The sequence below is a fragment of the Suricata suricatta genome, chromosome 10 (assembly GCF_006229205.1).
Source record: "Suricata suricatta isolate VVHF042 chromosome 10, meerkat_22Aug2017_6uvM2_HiC, whole genome shotgun sequence".
Lineage (NCBI taxonomy): Eukaryota > Metazoa > Chordata > Mammalia > Carnivora > Herpestidae > Suricata > Suricata suricatta.
In genome coordinates this window covers 132,149,407-132,165,156 of record NC_043709.1, presented here as the reverse complement: position 1 = coordinate 132,165,156, position 15,750 = coordinate 132,149,407, and positions in this window count along the sequence as shown.

Here is a 15,750-nt window from a genome sequence, read left to right as displayed (position 1 = left end):
TTATCCCAGTGGTTCTCATCTTGAGCACATATTAGAATCATCAACAGAACTTAAAACATCCACACTGTGCCCTATGCCAGTGTCTTTGGAAGTTGGTTGGCCCATAGATTGGCATATATATTTTAAGCTGTCCAGGGAATCCGAATATGCCAGTGAGGTGGAGAACTACCACCATGCAAATTTATGCAAATTTATGACTTATTAAACACCTTCCCTGAGCCAGGCATGGGTCTGGTGCTGTGTTGGATGCTGTTATGGACTGAAGGTTTGTGGCCTCCCTCCCAAATTTACATGTTGAAATCCTAACCCCAGTGTGATGCTTTTTGGAGGTGGGGGCTGTGGGAGCTGATGGGCTCATGGGCGTGGAGCCCCCTGATGGGATTAGTGCCCTGGTGAGAACGCTTGCTGACTCTGCTCTCTGTCACGTGAGGAGAGAGTGCGATGCTGGTCATCTGCAGACCAGGACAAGGGCCTCGCCACACACTGGGTCCACCAGCACCTTGGTCTTGGACATCCAGCCTCTGCAGCTGAGAGAAATAAGTGTCTCTTGTTTTTTGGTTTTTAATTTGTTTTTAATCTTTACTTTTTTTTTTTTTTTTTTTGAGAGAGAGAGAGAGACAGAGTGTAAGCGGGGGAGGAACAGAGAGAGAGGGAGACACAGAATCTGAAGCAGCTCCAGGCTCCGAGTTGTCAGCACGGAGCCTGACTCGTGGCTGGAATTCACGAACCTTGAGATCACCACTTGAGCCAAAGTCAGATGCTTAGCCTACTGAGCCCTCCATGCACCCCAGGTGTCTCTTGTTTAAAAAAATTTTTATGTCTTTTATTTATTTCTGAGAGACAGAGAGAGAGGGAGACACCGAATCTGAAGCAGGCTCTGGGCTCTGAGCTAGATATCAGCACAGAGCCTGACGTGGGGCTTGAACCCACGAACCATGAGATCATGACCTGAGCCGAAGCCGGACGCTTAACCGACTGAGCCACCCAGGCGCACAAGTGTCTTGTTTAAACCACCCAGTCTGTGGTGTTTTTGTTATAGCAGCCTGAAAGGACGAAGACAGATGCTGAGTATGTGAACAGGAAGATGGTGTCAGGACGGGAAGGGGGCACAGTCTGGGGGCGACACAGCCAAAGATGAAAGGCACCCCATGTGCTTGGCCGTGGGCTTTCCCCTGCAGCTCATGTGCTGGGGACCCCCTGACTGCTTCCTCTCCCAGCAGCTGCCCTGTGCTCAACCTTTGTTGGGAACTTCAAACATGGGGCGCCTGGGGGGCTCATTGGGTTAATCATCTGATTTCAGCTTAGGTCTTGATCTCATGGATCATGGGTTCAAGCCCTGTATCGAGCTCTGTACTGACAACTCGGAGCCTGGAGCCTCCTTTGGATTCTGTGTGTGTGTCTCTCTCTCTGCCCCTACCCAGCTTGTGCTGTCCCTCTCTGTCTCTCAAAAATAATGTAGGTTAAAAAAAAAAAAGACAACTCAAACAGCCAGGACTTCAGCTTGCTGCTCAGCAGCCATTGATCATGCCTATGGAGACTCTCAGTAGCTTTTACATTTTTGGTGCCACAGCTTTTCTGTATATAGGAATGTAACCCGTCACGGTTTGGAAGTGGAAAAATCCTTGCATATTGATAATAATCAACAATTGGGCAATGCTTTATGTTTTTATAAACTACCTTCATATAAAGCAGTGGTTCTTAACCAGGGGTGCCCTTCCCCCCTGCCCCGCCCCCCAAGGGAACATTTGTATTATCCAGAGACATTTTTGGTCTCTAATAGGTAGAAGCCAGTGGCTGCTAAATATCCTGAAATGCACAGGACAGCCCATGACAAAGGATTACCTGCCTAAATGTCTATAATGTCGAGGTGCAGAAACCCTAATACGTGGGGCCTCATTTAACCTGCAGTGACTGCATGAGTTGAATATTATTACAATTCCTTTACCGATAAGGACCCCCAGGGCCAGGCAGGATGAGTTATTGCTTCAAAATTGTAAATCACGAAGCCAGGCAACTCATGCTAAGCTTGTTTTGTTTGTTTTTCCCCACCCAGCTTTGTTGGGGTGGAATTGATTAATAAACATTGCATATGTTCAATGTGAACCATGTGATGTTTTGATATATGTTTATATCGTTACCAAAACCAAGCTTATTAATGTGTCTGTCACCTCACATAGTTATCTTGATGTGTGTGTGTGTGGTCAGAACAGTTAAGATCTTCTTAGCAAATTTCAAGTATATAGTAGGGTATTATTGACTATCGTCACTCTACTGTACATTAGATCCAGAGAATTTCTCATTCAGCATAACTAAAATTTTGTATCCTCTGACCAACACTTTCCCCTTTCCTGAGCCCCTGGGAACTGCCATCATGCTTAGTTTGTGCTTCTCTGAGTTTACCTCTTTAGGATTTCACATATTAAGTGAGATCATGCAGTATTTGTGTTTCTGTGTCTGGCTTACCTCAATTAACAAATGCCTTCCAGGTTTATCTATGGGGTTGCATGTGGTAGGATTGCTTTCTTTTTTATGGCTGAATAATACTCCTCTGTGTGTGTGTGTGTGTGTGTATGTGTGTGTGTGTGTGTGTCATTTTCTTCATCCACTCATCTGTCAGTGGACACTTCAGTGGCTTCTATGTCTTGACCATTGTGAAAAATGCTTGGTGAACATGGGGGTGCAGATATTTCACCAAGATGCTGAGTTCATTTCCTTTGCATAAATACCCAGACGTGGGATTGCTGAATCATAAGATTGCTCCATTTACGTTTTCAGAAACCTCCATACTGTTTTCTGTAGTGACTGCACTAATTTATGGTCCCAGAAATAGTGCAGAAAGGTTCCCTTTTCTCCACATCCTCGCCAATTCTTGTTATCTCTTGTCTTTTTGACAAACACCATACTAACACAAGTGAGGGGGTATCCTATTATATATTTTTCATGACAAATTTATATAAACAAATCCATATACATTTGCTGATATGTTAATACACGATGCTTTCAGAAACAAAGTGGACCAAAATGTTTATGGGACTTGTACATTGGTCACATTTGAAATGTACGACTAATCGCGGTGATTTCGATCTGCCTTTTCCTGATGACTAGTGATGCTGGGCACCTTTTCATGGGCTGGGTGGCCATTTGTGTGTCATGCTAGGCGTACTTAACAGCAGGCTAGCCTCACTCAGAACTGCTGTGGTCAAGGCAAACCAGGAGCTTTTCCATGTGCTTCCGCTTAGATTAGACACCCTCCGTGAAGCAGAAACTTGTGTGGGGTCACTTTCAGCTGAACAAAATAATTTTCTTGACCTTGACTGATTCCTTGGTCTTAAAATGGGTTATCAGGTTTAAGGAATGGAAAGTTTGGCCCCTGCACATTTTATTTGGCACTTTTCATTTTGGTTTTAATTATAGTTAAGAATATTTTGGCTGGCACAGAGAGAGCCAACCAGACTAATCTCTGACCTTGTCCTTGAAAATCCCCAACTAGGAGCCAAATCATCTGAAAGCTCAATGCCTTCTGCTTGCCGCAGCCTAAATGGAAGAAGGCGGAGCCTCCCCCCTGCACTTGGGGTGGGTGAGGCCGGCCTCTGGGAGAGTTCCTGGCACCAGGTTCATGGAGGCACTCACATGATTGCCTCTTGGGCTTGGTCTGTGCCACCCCGGGCTTGGGGTTGGAGGGGCTGCTGGCCAATGTTCGGTCTCTCTGCTCTGCTTCTGGCTTGGTCCAAGCTGGGAATTGAGAGTCTGGAGTCCAGAAACTTGCTTGCGGTGTGACCCAAGAGAAGTCCCATCTCCTTAAACCAGTTTTTCCATCTGTGTAGAAAGAAGATTTTCTAATCTGTTTGTTTGAGTCAAGGTTCCCTAGAGAAGCTGAACCAATAGGATATATACATATTCATATGTACACACATATACATATGTGAATATATATAAATCATGAGGAGTGTATTTATTAAGTATAAGGAATAATATATTTATCAGGAATATTATATGTGTGTGTGTGTATATATATTTGTATATATATATATGTGTGTGTGTGTGTGATAAGGAATTGGCTCATGCCAATTATGGAGGCTAAGAGTCTCAAGACCCAGGAGAGGGGCTGGTGTGGCTCCAATCTGAGTTAGTCCTAAGGTAGGAGAAGACCCAGACCCCAGCCTGAAGGCAATCAGGCTCCCAGTGGGTTGGAGGAGGCCCCCCCGAGCGGGGAGAACGGGCAATCTGTTTTACTCAGTCCTTTGATCCAAATGTTCATCTCATATAGTACTCGAGCTGAATATTTATGTCCATGCCAAATTCATATGTTGAAATGCCTTGACACTGGACATTAGTGGGCCCTTTGGGAGCTGATGAAGTCATGAAAGCAGGGTCCTCATGAATGAGATTAGCACCAGTATACAGGAGACCCCAGACCCTTTCAGCTTCTGTCATGTGAGGTTACATCGGAAAGACAGCTGTCTGCGAGCCAGGGAGTGGCCCTCACCAGACCCCAGGTTCACTGGCACCTTCATCTTGGATTTCCACCCTCCAGAACTGTGAGAGATAAAAAACAAAACGAACGCTCAACCTGAGAGCTGTGGTGAAGATACAAAACCAAAATGTAGTGGCGAAATGTTTCTAGTCTCTGAGCCAATGACTGCGATTCAGGAAATATCATGTACACACATATAGAAGATATTGTATTTGAATTTTGGAATATTTAGTATATTCCCATGCTTGGGTTTATTTTAAAAGTCCGCTGTTTCATACGCCTTAAAGTAGGTATACGCTGGATTCTAATTTCTGAGATGAGGTGTTGCTTTTTTAAATTAAAAAGAAGAAAGTCATCACCATAGTGTTCTGGCAAAAAGAGCAGGGTGCTGTGGATTTGTAGAATAGAAAACAAACATGTCCCTGCCAGATTGAAATAATCTGTTTCTTCCACAGTGAAAAAGAATTTTATGATAGACTGCAAAATTATTTAAGTAGTAACTGCTCCTTTCTGGGCAATAAGTATCATTCCCAGCCCAAAAGAGCAGGCGTGGCCATGTGTCTTTGGCCAACGGAGTCGTTGTGGGTTTTCACTGTCCCCCTTTTCCTTCTCTCTGCAGATAGGCTACGTTTCAGACAGAGGCTGCCCCCAGCTTTGGTTCCAGACATGGAGCCTTAGTTGACCTGCAATGGACACACTGTCCGATCGAACAGATTGCTGCAGGCCTTTGGGATTTTGGGTTTTTCCCTCATTGCGGCATGACGTAGGCTGTCCTGACTGTTACATGGCTTGATAGTTTCCCTAGCAACTTCTGTCCACAGAAGGCCCTCCCCACTTGAGAAACAAGATTGACTCAAAGGATATGGTTGCGTTCCACTGCACTAAGGATGTGTCAAATAAGGAAATGGGCTTTGCCGGGATTTCAGTGAAGATAAAGCTGACTCTTGTTTATTACAGAAAATATGTGAGGGCTTAGAATTTGGAACCAGTCTTGAGTTCAAATTCTGATGCCTCCGCTCGTCTGCTGGATAGTCTTAGGGACTTACCTGGTCTTTGTGAGAGTTCATTTTCCTTTCCGTGAACCTGGCATAAAAATACCTATATTTCAGGGTTCCATGAAGATGAAATGATATCACATATAGAAAGCACTTCACATAGAGTAAGAGCCCAACACTATGGGTCTACAAGATGTAAGGTCTCAACCAAGGGTAGTCATTATTACCATCATGTCTGTACATACAGAGCACTTAAATAACTTCTGTACACAGTCTGAATGCTGATAACACATTCACAGATACAGAGAGAAATGTGATAACCTAATCACTCCTTAGCATCACTGATGCATCATATGTTTGCTCTAATTGCAATATGGCTAGATAGCAATTTAAATGTTTAACGATTATCTAACATTTGAGAAACCGAGTTGATTTGAAACTGTTTTTGGAAAGAGGAAACATTCATAAACTACAAAAGTTCTGGAGGCGTATTCAAGCCACCGAATCATTTCAGCCAAACTTAATACACATGCCGCAGAGGCCATGGCTCTGGGTTGGGTTAGCAACAGGCGAGCTCAAAAAAACACATCCCGTGTGGTTCGTACCCCAGCTGGTTTACGTTTGGTGACAGGAACGGACACGTGAGCAGCTCATGATCTCATGAGATGAAGGGACAGCGGCGCTGAAGGTGAAGGCGCAAGCTTAAGTTATAGCAGTTGTGTGATCCATGATGGGCTTGAGGTGGTGGTATTTCAGTCTGCCCTGGCTGCCATAAAAAATACTGTAGCCTAGTGGCTTAAACAACAGACGTTTATTTTCTCAGAGCTCTGGAGGCTGGGAGTCTGAGCTCAGGGCCAGCGTGGTTGGTTTCTGGTGAGAGCCCTCTTCCGGACTCGTAGATGTCTGCCTTCTGGCTGTGTCCTCACACGGCCTTTCCTTAGTGCAGGGAGAGAGGGTGGGAGAAGGAGGGACAGAGATCAAGCTCCCTGTTGTCTCTCTTCTTATGAGGGCACGAACCCCATCAGACCAGGGCCTGGCCCTCATGATCAAATCACCCCCAAAGGCCCACCTCCAAAGACCATCCCATTGAGGATTAGGGCTGAAACAAGTGGATTTCAGTCTGTGACGGGTGGATGGCACGACATAATACTGATAGTAGGAGCTCAGCCATTCCTATACGAAGACAAGCACTGTCTTGCTGTTGCTGTCACCAGGGTAACCTTTACCTCTGCCTGCGCAGCAAGGAAAATGACAAGGACCACAAAAACCCATAATGTGGGGGCGCCTAGGGGGGCTCAGTTGGTTGAGCATCTGACTTCGGCTCAGGTCATGATCTCATGGTTCATGGGTTCGAGCCCCGTGTTGGGCTCTGTGCTGACCGCTAGCTCGGAGCCTGGAGCCTTCTTCTGATCCTGTGTCTCTTTCTCTCCCTGTGTCCCCCCCCCCCCCCCCCCCCCCCGCCGCTCACACTCTATCTTTCTCTGTGTCTCAAAAATAAATAAATGTAAACAACAACAATAAAAAAGAAACCCAGCGTGCCTGGGCGGCTCAGTTGGTTAAGCGTCTGACTTCAGCTCAGATTATGATCTCACAGTTTGTGGGTTCGAGCCCTGTGTTGGGCTCTGTGCTGACAGGTCACAGCCTGGACCCTGCTTCAGATTCTGTGTCTCCCCCTCTCTCTGCCCCTCCCCTATTCATGCTCTGTTTCTGTCTCAATAATAAACATTAAAAAAAATTTAGGGGCAACTGAGTGGCTCAGTCAGTTAAACATCCGACTTCGGCTCAGGTCATGATCTCAGTCTGTGAGTTCGAGCCCTAAATTGGGCTCTGTACTGTCAGCTCAGAGCCTGGAGCCTGCTTCATATTCTGTGTCTCCCTCGCTCTCTGCCCCTCCCCCACTCATGCTCTGTCTCTCTCTCTCTCTCTCTCTCTTTCTCTTTCTCTCTCTGTCTCTCTGTCTCAAAAGTGAATAAATGTTAAAAAATTAAAAAAAAAAACCCATACTGTAACAGGGATTTTCATTTGTTCAGCCATGTGATCCAGTCTGTGGATAAGAGTAGGAACACGAGAGTCAGGACGCCTGATCTCCTGGCCCCTCCACCGGCCAGCTGGTGGTTCTGTCGGAGGTTCTGCCGGAGCCTCAGGTTTAGGTGGTGGGCTGCACAGGCCTAGCTCAGGGAAGAGTTTCCTGAGGACGTGACATATACACTGCAGGAGGGCGGAAGAGCAGAAGAAAAGCAACTCCAGGCACAGGGAGAAAGTCTGCGAGAGGGTGGGCAGTAGGGAAGGGCTTCGTGCCCCTGAGCGATGGGAGGAAGTGAGGCCGGAACAAGGCACCGAAGGGGCTGAGTGACCCTGGGAGGTGAAAAAAGGTCAGGGCAGATCAGGTAAAAACCCGAAACACTGCTGACTTGCTCACCAGGTGGAGTGGGAAGCTGTCAAAGGACTTTAAGGAAACACATCATCTGACTAATGTTTTTAAAAGTTTGTTATGGTTCCTCAGGAAACGAAGCATAGAATTGCCATTTGATCTGACAATTCTCCTCCTGGGAATACCCCTCCCCCGAAGAACTGAAAGCAGGGACTCACCAGACAGTTGTACACTCATGCTCTTGGCCACATTATTCTCAACAGCCACAGGGTGGAAAACAGAATGAAAGAATAAACAAAATGTGGTGCATATATATGCAATAATATTATTCAGACTTAAAAAGGAAGGAAATTCTGACACAGGCTATGGCACAGACGAACCTCAGAAACATTATGCTAAATAAAGTAAGCCAGATACAAAAAGACAAAGACTGTATGGTTCCACTTTTATGAGGTCTCAGATTCATAGAGAATTAGAATGGTGATCACCGGGGTGAGGTGTAGGCAGGTGGGAAAGCGTGGGTGTAATTAATATTAGGTACAGAGTTTCAGTTGGGAAAGATGAAAAGGTTGTGGGGATGGACGGTGGTGTTGGTTGCACACATTATATTTACACTACTAAATTGTACACTTAAAATGGTAAACTTTATGCAATTCATATTTTACCACAATAAGAACAAGTTTGCTACAGTTGTACAGAGAAATGGGGGTGGGAAGCAAAATGGGGGTCAGAGAGACCAACCCTCAGGCTCTTGCATATCCCTGGTAAGAGCAGGATGGAGTGGTGGAGAGAAGTGGATGGGCTCTCAGTTCATTTTCAAGGTTGACTGCACTGAGCAGGCCACGAACCAGACAGGGTGGTGGGGAGGCAGACGGGGAAGGAAGTGTCAGGGAGGGAGGTGTCTGAGGCGGCAGATGTCACCGAGGTTACTGGCACAAGCAACGAGAGACTAAGAACACCATTTACTGGGCTGCCTGGGTGGCTCAGTCGGTTAAACGTCCGACTTGATCTCAGGGCCAGGTCCTGATATCAGGGTTTTGAGTTCAAGCTCTGAGTTGGGCTCTGTGCTGGGTGTGAAGCCTACTTAAAACAAACAAACAAACAAACAAACAAACAAACACATACACCATTTACTGAAATGGCTAACACTGGAGGAGGAACATTGGGAGGTGGAGGGTTGGTGGGAGTTGGGTTCCAAGCAATGCTCAGGTTAGGATACACTGCCACTGAAGTATCTGTGAAGGATCCCAGTGCAGCCATGAAATAGGGTCTAGGTATACAGGCCAGGAGCTCAGAAGGATAGGAACTGTACCATGTGGGAACTGAGAACCTAGGCACTATCACAAACCACAGGATCAGGTGAGATTTCATAAAGAGTGTAGACCAGTGAGTAAAAATGCAGGCCAAGAAGCGCAGTGAGCCCAGATCTGATAGGGCTCAATCTGGAATTAAAATTCCAGTGAATCAGGGGTGCCTGGGTGGCTCAGTTGGCGAAATGTCCGACTCTGGCTCAGGTTATGTTCTCATGCTCTTGAGTTTGAGCCGCCCCCCCCCCCCCCCGGGGTTCTGTGCTGACAGCTGGGAGCCTGGAGCCTGGTTCGGGTTCTGTGTCTCCCTTTCTCTCTCTGCCCCTCCCCTGCTCATACTCTCTCTCTCAAAAATAAACATTAAAATAAAAAAGAAGTTTCAGAAAATCTGCTTACTTTTCTCTTTCAGCCAGAGACATGAGCACTTGAGTAAGAATTACCAGTGTATGAGATAGTGAAAATATGCATGGAAACCAAGTGCATGTGGCGGACTCTGAAGCCTGGTCGTGTCTGCCAGTCACCCTGATTCTCCCAGATGCAAAATGGAGACAATGGGCTGCCTGAGTGGTTGGAGAAGAGCCCATGTGGTCTCTGAGTGTCCCGTCTTCCTAAACCGACTTCAGCAGTCCCTCTCTGCTGGAGGAGACTGGACGTGAGAAAGAGAAATAAGACCAGCCATGATGGCCAGGAGAAGGGTTTAGAGTAGTCAGATTCACACGCTACCTCAAGATATGAACGCTTTTCCTGTTCCAATCTACTTGTGTTTGGGTGGTGTCTCTTCCCTTTTCCTTCACCTAGTCTGACTAAAGCTTTGATATCAGCAGAAGACAGAATGAGCTAACCCAGGGGATCCTGAGTGGCTTAGTTGGTTGGCCATCTGACTCTTGGTTTCGGCTCAGGGCATGATCTCAAGGTTCATGGGTTCGAGCCCCACATTGGGCTCCATGCTGGCAGTGCAGAGCCCGCTTGGGGTTCTCTCTCTCCTTCTCTCTCTGCCCCTCCCCAGCTCACTGTCTCTCATTCTCAAAGTAAGTAAATAAACATTTTTAAGTGAACTAACCCAGACAGTAAACAGTCTCATCTAAGTCCTACTCATATTATAATGGTTATAAAAACGTCAGTTACTCCACCATGCACATATATTTAAGGGAATTCATCCCGCCCACCCCCATCCACCTTTCGGGAGACTTATTTTGGAGCTTACAGCTAGTTCCTATTTCCTGGACATGCTCCAGTTCACCCAGGAGGGTATCAGTGAGGACCCAGTTTGGAAATAATCATGATTTTTCTGAATATGTAGGAATGTCCTAAGAGCAAATGCTACTAAAAATTGTTATTTCAGGTGGGGAGAATTTACCACTCCCAAACGTGGACTAGGCCAGGGTCTAGGAATAATCCAGGCAGGTGTCTAAACTGAGGAGTAAGCGTTTGCTGGTGGGAGTGCTGTTGGCGGGTACAGGGGATCCAGAGAGAACTCAGCTGCAGGTGTGGGTGAGTCGAGCGAGGTGCGGCCCGGGCAGACAGGCCGTAAGGCTCGGGGATTGAGCACAGGCTTTGGAAGTTGGTGCCAGTTCAGGCTGGAGGACAGGGAAGGTCCTCGGAGCCGAGTCCCAGGACTGGGGTAGGAACAAGAGGACTGACAGCGTGGGTGGTGAGGCGCACGGGCGGAGGTGCTGGCACTGACTGCGGTTAGGCAGGTCTCAGGGGGGCCCCAGATACAGGGGTGCTGCGCCCTGGGGCCCTCCGGGGCGTGGAGCCGAGTGGAAGCTGGCTGTCCTGATGCCGGCTCCATCCCCTTCGCTTCCTGCCGGGCAGTGGGTCCCAGGCCCGTCTGCAGGGCCCTAAGCTGAGGACCTAAACAGCGCGAGATGCACGGCAGCACCTCCCGCGAGAGCAAAGCTGTGCGCCTGCGCTCACGCACGTGCTTGTTTGTGCGCATGCGCGCGCGTGTGTCTGTAGCTCTCACTGCTGCTGGGGCTCGAGGCCTTTGTGCCGGACGCGGGTTCGTCAGGAGGCCGGAGGGGCCGCCCTGCTTTTCTCGCGACGGGACCCTGCCTCTGCAGAGAGCGCTCTGGGGGCCAAGCGATGGCAGCGTCCCCCGGGCCGGGGCGCCGAGCACACGTGGAGTCCACGCGGCAGCCGGGCTGTCCTCGCTCCGCTGGTGCCTTCAGGTGGGTCCCGTCAGGCGCTGGGGTGAGGGCTGCCGCGTCTCCCCTCCCCCCTTCGTGGTCTCGTGGCTGCGCGGCAGGTGCCCGTCTGAGCAGGCGCCTTTCTTCCTCCCGCGTGTTCTTCCTGTTCCTTCCTGCTCCTTCTGATCCCGGCAGGACGGGCATGCGGTGCTGTGAGGCCGGTCCCAGGCGGGGAAACTGCTACCAGAAGTGTGTTCTGATCAAAATGCAGCAGTAGAAATGCCAGCCTGGGAGCAAGCTCATAGGACTGTCTTTCTTCTCCTCCGTGCCTCGGTTTCCCCAGCTCCCAGTCCATGCGTCTGTCCCCGTGGAGTGGGAAGGCGAGTTTAGAGAGGCCGGGGGTGACGCCTCTGTCGGGTCAGGCAGAGCTTAGCCAAATCCAAAGGCGGGATTGGAAAGGGGAGCTTGCTGGCTAGAGCGCTGGCTCCGAGGAGCTCAGCTGCTCCTGGGTGGGGAGAGGCGGAGAGAAACCGCAGTGGTGCCCTGAGCAGGGAGGCCGGGTACCGGGGGCCACAGGCCACCTAGGCTTCCGGAGGGTGTCGGGGAGGGAGCCGTGTGGGGGACTGTTACCCGCGTGTCCCCTGTCCGCGCGCATCCCGTGTCCGTGCTTGTCCCAGATGTCAGAGAAAACCAACCACAAAAGCGGAGAGAGTTTGGTTTAAGGACAAAAGGAAGGGAGGCGTGGGGGCGGGACGAAGACTGGGGGCTAGCAGCGTAGTGCTGTGCGGGTTCATTGATAACCAGGCGAGAAAGTGGTTATATTCTTTTATTTTAAGGAACCAATAACGCTGTGCAAAAAGGTTCCAATTTATCTCTACTGCGGCTCCAACGAATTAGAAGAATAATGTCTTGTTCACAGACGGGGATGGGGAGGTTGGATGAACGTGTCTGATGCGGCTGTGAACTTGCCCGGCTAAGAGGTGCACTAGAGGCCCCCCTGCCCCACGCTGTCTCCTTCAAGTGTTGTTTCCCCAGAGCTCAACCGTGGACAGGGAAGGATATGATCCCGAACCCCGAAGGAAAATTATGAGCGGAGTTCCTAAAAAGATAGTAGAGATTTCAAGTAGCGATGCTTCAAAATGTGGAACATTGAGAGCCATTTGGGTGATTTGCCCCCGGGGAAGAGTGTCTGAGAAGTAAACTCAGCTTTTCCTCCAAAATATTTGAATGTCTGTCTGTCTGTCTACTTATCCGTGTTTTAGGCACTTTGCTAGACATTTCATAGACGCAGTACTCATAAGAAACCTGGGAGGTAAGTATTGCCTCCCTTCTATATGTTAGGAAATGAGGTTAAAAATAGTTTGGTAGTTTGCCTGAGGTCAGAGAGCTAAAATGCAGCATATTTGGATGTGTCTCTTTGGTTCTAAACCCTACACGGTGAACTGATTTTCTAGGTTAACTTGGAGTGGTTTATATGTCAGTCTGACACACAGAGAATTCATCCCAGCCATTGTGTAGACCCTGGGGCAGACTTTATTAAAAACATTTATTTGATGGCTTTTGATACAAGATTTTGTGCACAACCTAACCTTATTTACCCTGCTCTCCTAAAATTTCCTTAAAAGGCCCAGTAAGAAGGTGTGATGTTTAAGGTCATCAGGTAAGTTACATAAGAGAAAATCATTTTAGCGGCAGACACCAACGAAATGCAGATCTCCATGGTCAGTAGAAATGGAACCCTGCTAGGTGAACATTCCATCAATTCAGATTTATCCACCTTTCATACCATGCCTTCCTCCGACATAACCACATAGAAGAAAGTCAGGTAGGCCCCTGTCTTAAATGCCAGTCCTTTGCAGGACATCTGAATTATAAATTTGTTCTACTTCATAGCAGAGCATGTACTCTTGGCCCTTCAAAGGGAGTAGTAGTTGACGTTGATCTCCAAATCAACCCCAAAGTTCCCTAATATGTAGTCATTTTGATTTTGTGGGCCGTGTGTGGACATGCCCTGTCCAACCCGTGTCTGGGATTATACAGTTTGTGAGGGTGTGAGGGGACTAGCTACCCCTGTAAAGCTTTTCAGGGGATGAAATAGTCCCTTTTTGTTAGAAATATAGCAATTTGGTATGAGAGAAAACATTAACGAAAGTTGAAAAGATAGTTGTGGGATGAGGAGATTTCTAGAACTGTGACTCGGTGGGCACATGACTCCAGGAAGTCAGGAGGCTGCGGAAACATTTACTTCCGTAATATGGAGCTCTCTAAAGGCCTGGGAAGACATCCTTATGATGTGTACAAGGTCGGCCACACTCTGTTGTGTGGGGGAACCTTGTAATTGATTGTTATAAAAATGTGAAACACTCATAAAAGTTAAATTTATATGCACATCTGACTATTACCATTACCTTATTAGTGCATTCAGTTTCCTGTTTTTACCTTGTAACAAACCAACATATAGATACACTTTCTTCTGCATTTTTGCTGCTACTTTTGGGGGAAGAAATCATTGTTTTATCTGGCAGACATGACATGAATCATGACCATATATCACCCACAGAAATACAGTTTCCTCTCATTCTAGAGACATTTCCCTGTGTGATCAGGGGCTGAGAGCCAAGAAGTGTTAAGGACGCATATCCTTGGTGATGGCCCGAGGCTGGACCCAAAGGTCCTGCATTCAACCACAGGGCTGGAGAATTTTGGGTTACTTGATGCCAGATAGCTCAGAATTCTCCTCTGCATAATGTCCTATCTCTGGAAGGTACCTTCCATGCAACGCAGTGGTGCAGGATCCTAAAGGGATTTTTCAGGTTCACAGGACAGGGTGGTGTGACCTGATTTCTAGCCTAATCAATGTCTGTATATGTGGTAGAGGGAAAAAAAAAAAAAAGAAATAGAGGTTCCTTTGGTGTGTGCCTGCCATTCTCCCACCGATACCAGTGCAGACACATCTCATATGGAGTCCCAGGTACCTGACAGCAGTCATATGAGAAGGAGATTCAAATCCGGAGGAAAAAACTGGGGAGAATTGAAGTCCATCTGGAGTCGGTAAGAAGGAACCCAGTTGCTTTGAAGTGTTGCTACAACCATTCACGCAGAAGTGGTCCTTGAAACGGAGGCTCCTCTCTGGGGGGATGACAAAGACACTCAAGCGTGGAATTGCCCCCGTGGCTGGAGGGGACGCAGCGCCCCTCGATGTCAGCTCCACACTGCGGGGACCAGGGGCCCTTGCGGTGGTGGTCACCAGCCATCTGCTGACGTGGCCGAGGACCACCGGCCCCTTCCAGTTGGACGTCTTGGCATCTGTAACTAAATCATGGAAGATGTGGGGGCAGGAATTCATGGGTCAGCCTGGGGCATTTGGCTGCCTTCTCTCCCCTCCTCTTCCAAGTTCTTGTGCTCTGTTTGAAATTAAATGTATGTTTTCTTCCAAAACGAATGACAGAAAAGGAAAAGCCACCCAGGGTTGAAAAGTGGTAGCTCCTTGCAGCTGACTTCCTGCCTTTGCCAAGAAGGCAATTCGGCGTGTCCTCAGCTCACCCTTGCGGGGGCCAAGCTCTATGCAAATAAGAAACTGTTTCCATGTCTGCCCATCCGAGGCTCTTAAGTGAAAAAGAAAGAAAGAAAAGAAGAAAACCACCGTCACCACCAACAAAAAAACCCCCAAGACCAATTAATTCCAGTAGATTGCGGCAAAGCAAGGGCCTTGGTCGGGACACATCCTGTTTTGACATTGATGCTGTCACCCCCTACGCCAGCACATCCCTGAGGAAGCATACTTAGTTGTGAAGGAAATTGGGAGTGACAGAGAATTCAGAACACTTGCAGGACAGTTTTCTTACCTCTGGTCACTTGGAATGCTATTTTTTTTTTTTTGACTAATTTGCTTTGATGGGAAAATAGGAAAAGCAAACCTAAGTCTTAAACGATGCCTACAGATCTATTTTAGAGCTGGACTTGAGGTCATCTAAGTTGGGCTTTGATCCTACAAGAACCATCTTTGACTTTTAACAGTGGGGGTCTGGTGAGGCTACCGCCAGGCAGCAGGGTCCCTGTCCTTTGCTTTTGTACTACTAATACCCATGTTTGCTTTTTTTTTTTTAAGTTTTCTTTCTTTATTTTTTTAGTGTTTATTTTTGAGACAGAGAGAGACAGAGCGTGAGGGGGAGAGGGGCAGAGAGAGAGGGAGACAGAATCTGAAGCAGCTCCAGGCTCTGAGCTGTCAGCACAGAGCCCGACACAGGGCTCGAGTTGAACCATGAGATCATGACCTGAGCAGTCAGACGCTCAGCCGACCGAGCTGCCCAGGCGCCCCTACCCATGTTTGATTTGAACAGACACCACCTAAGCCAACACCGGATGATTATGTAACCACCAGTTCTGTGTTTTATTCCAGGACCAGGTAAGAAATTTAGAGCCTAGCCAGAAAGATTTGGTTTAGGCTGTGAGCAAAGAGTATATTAAATAGACT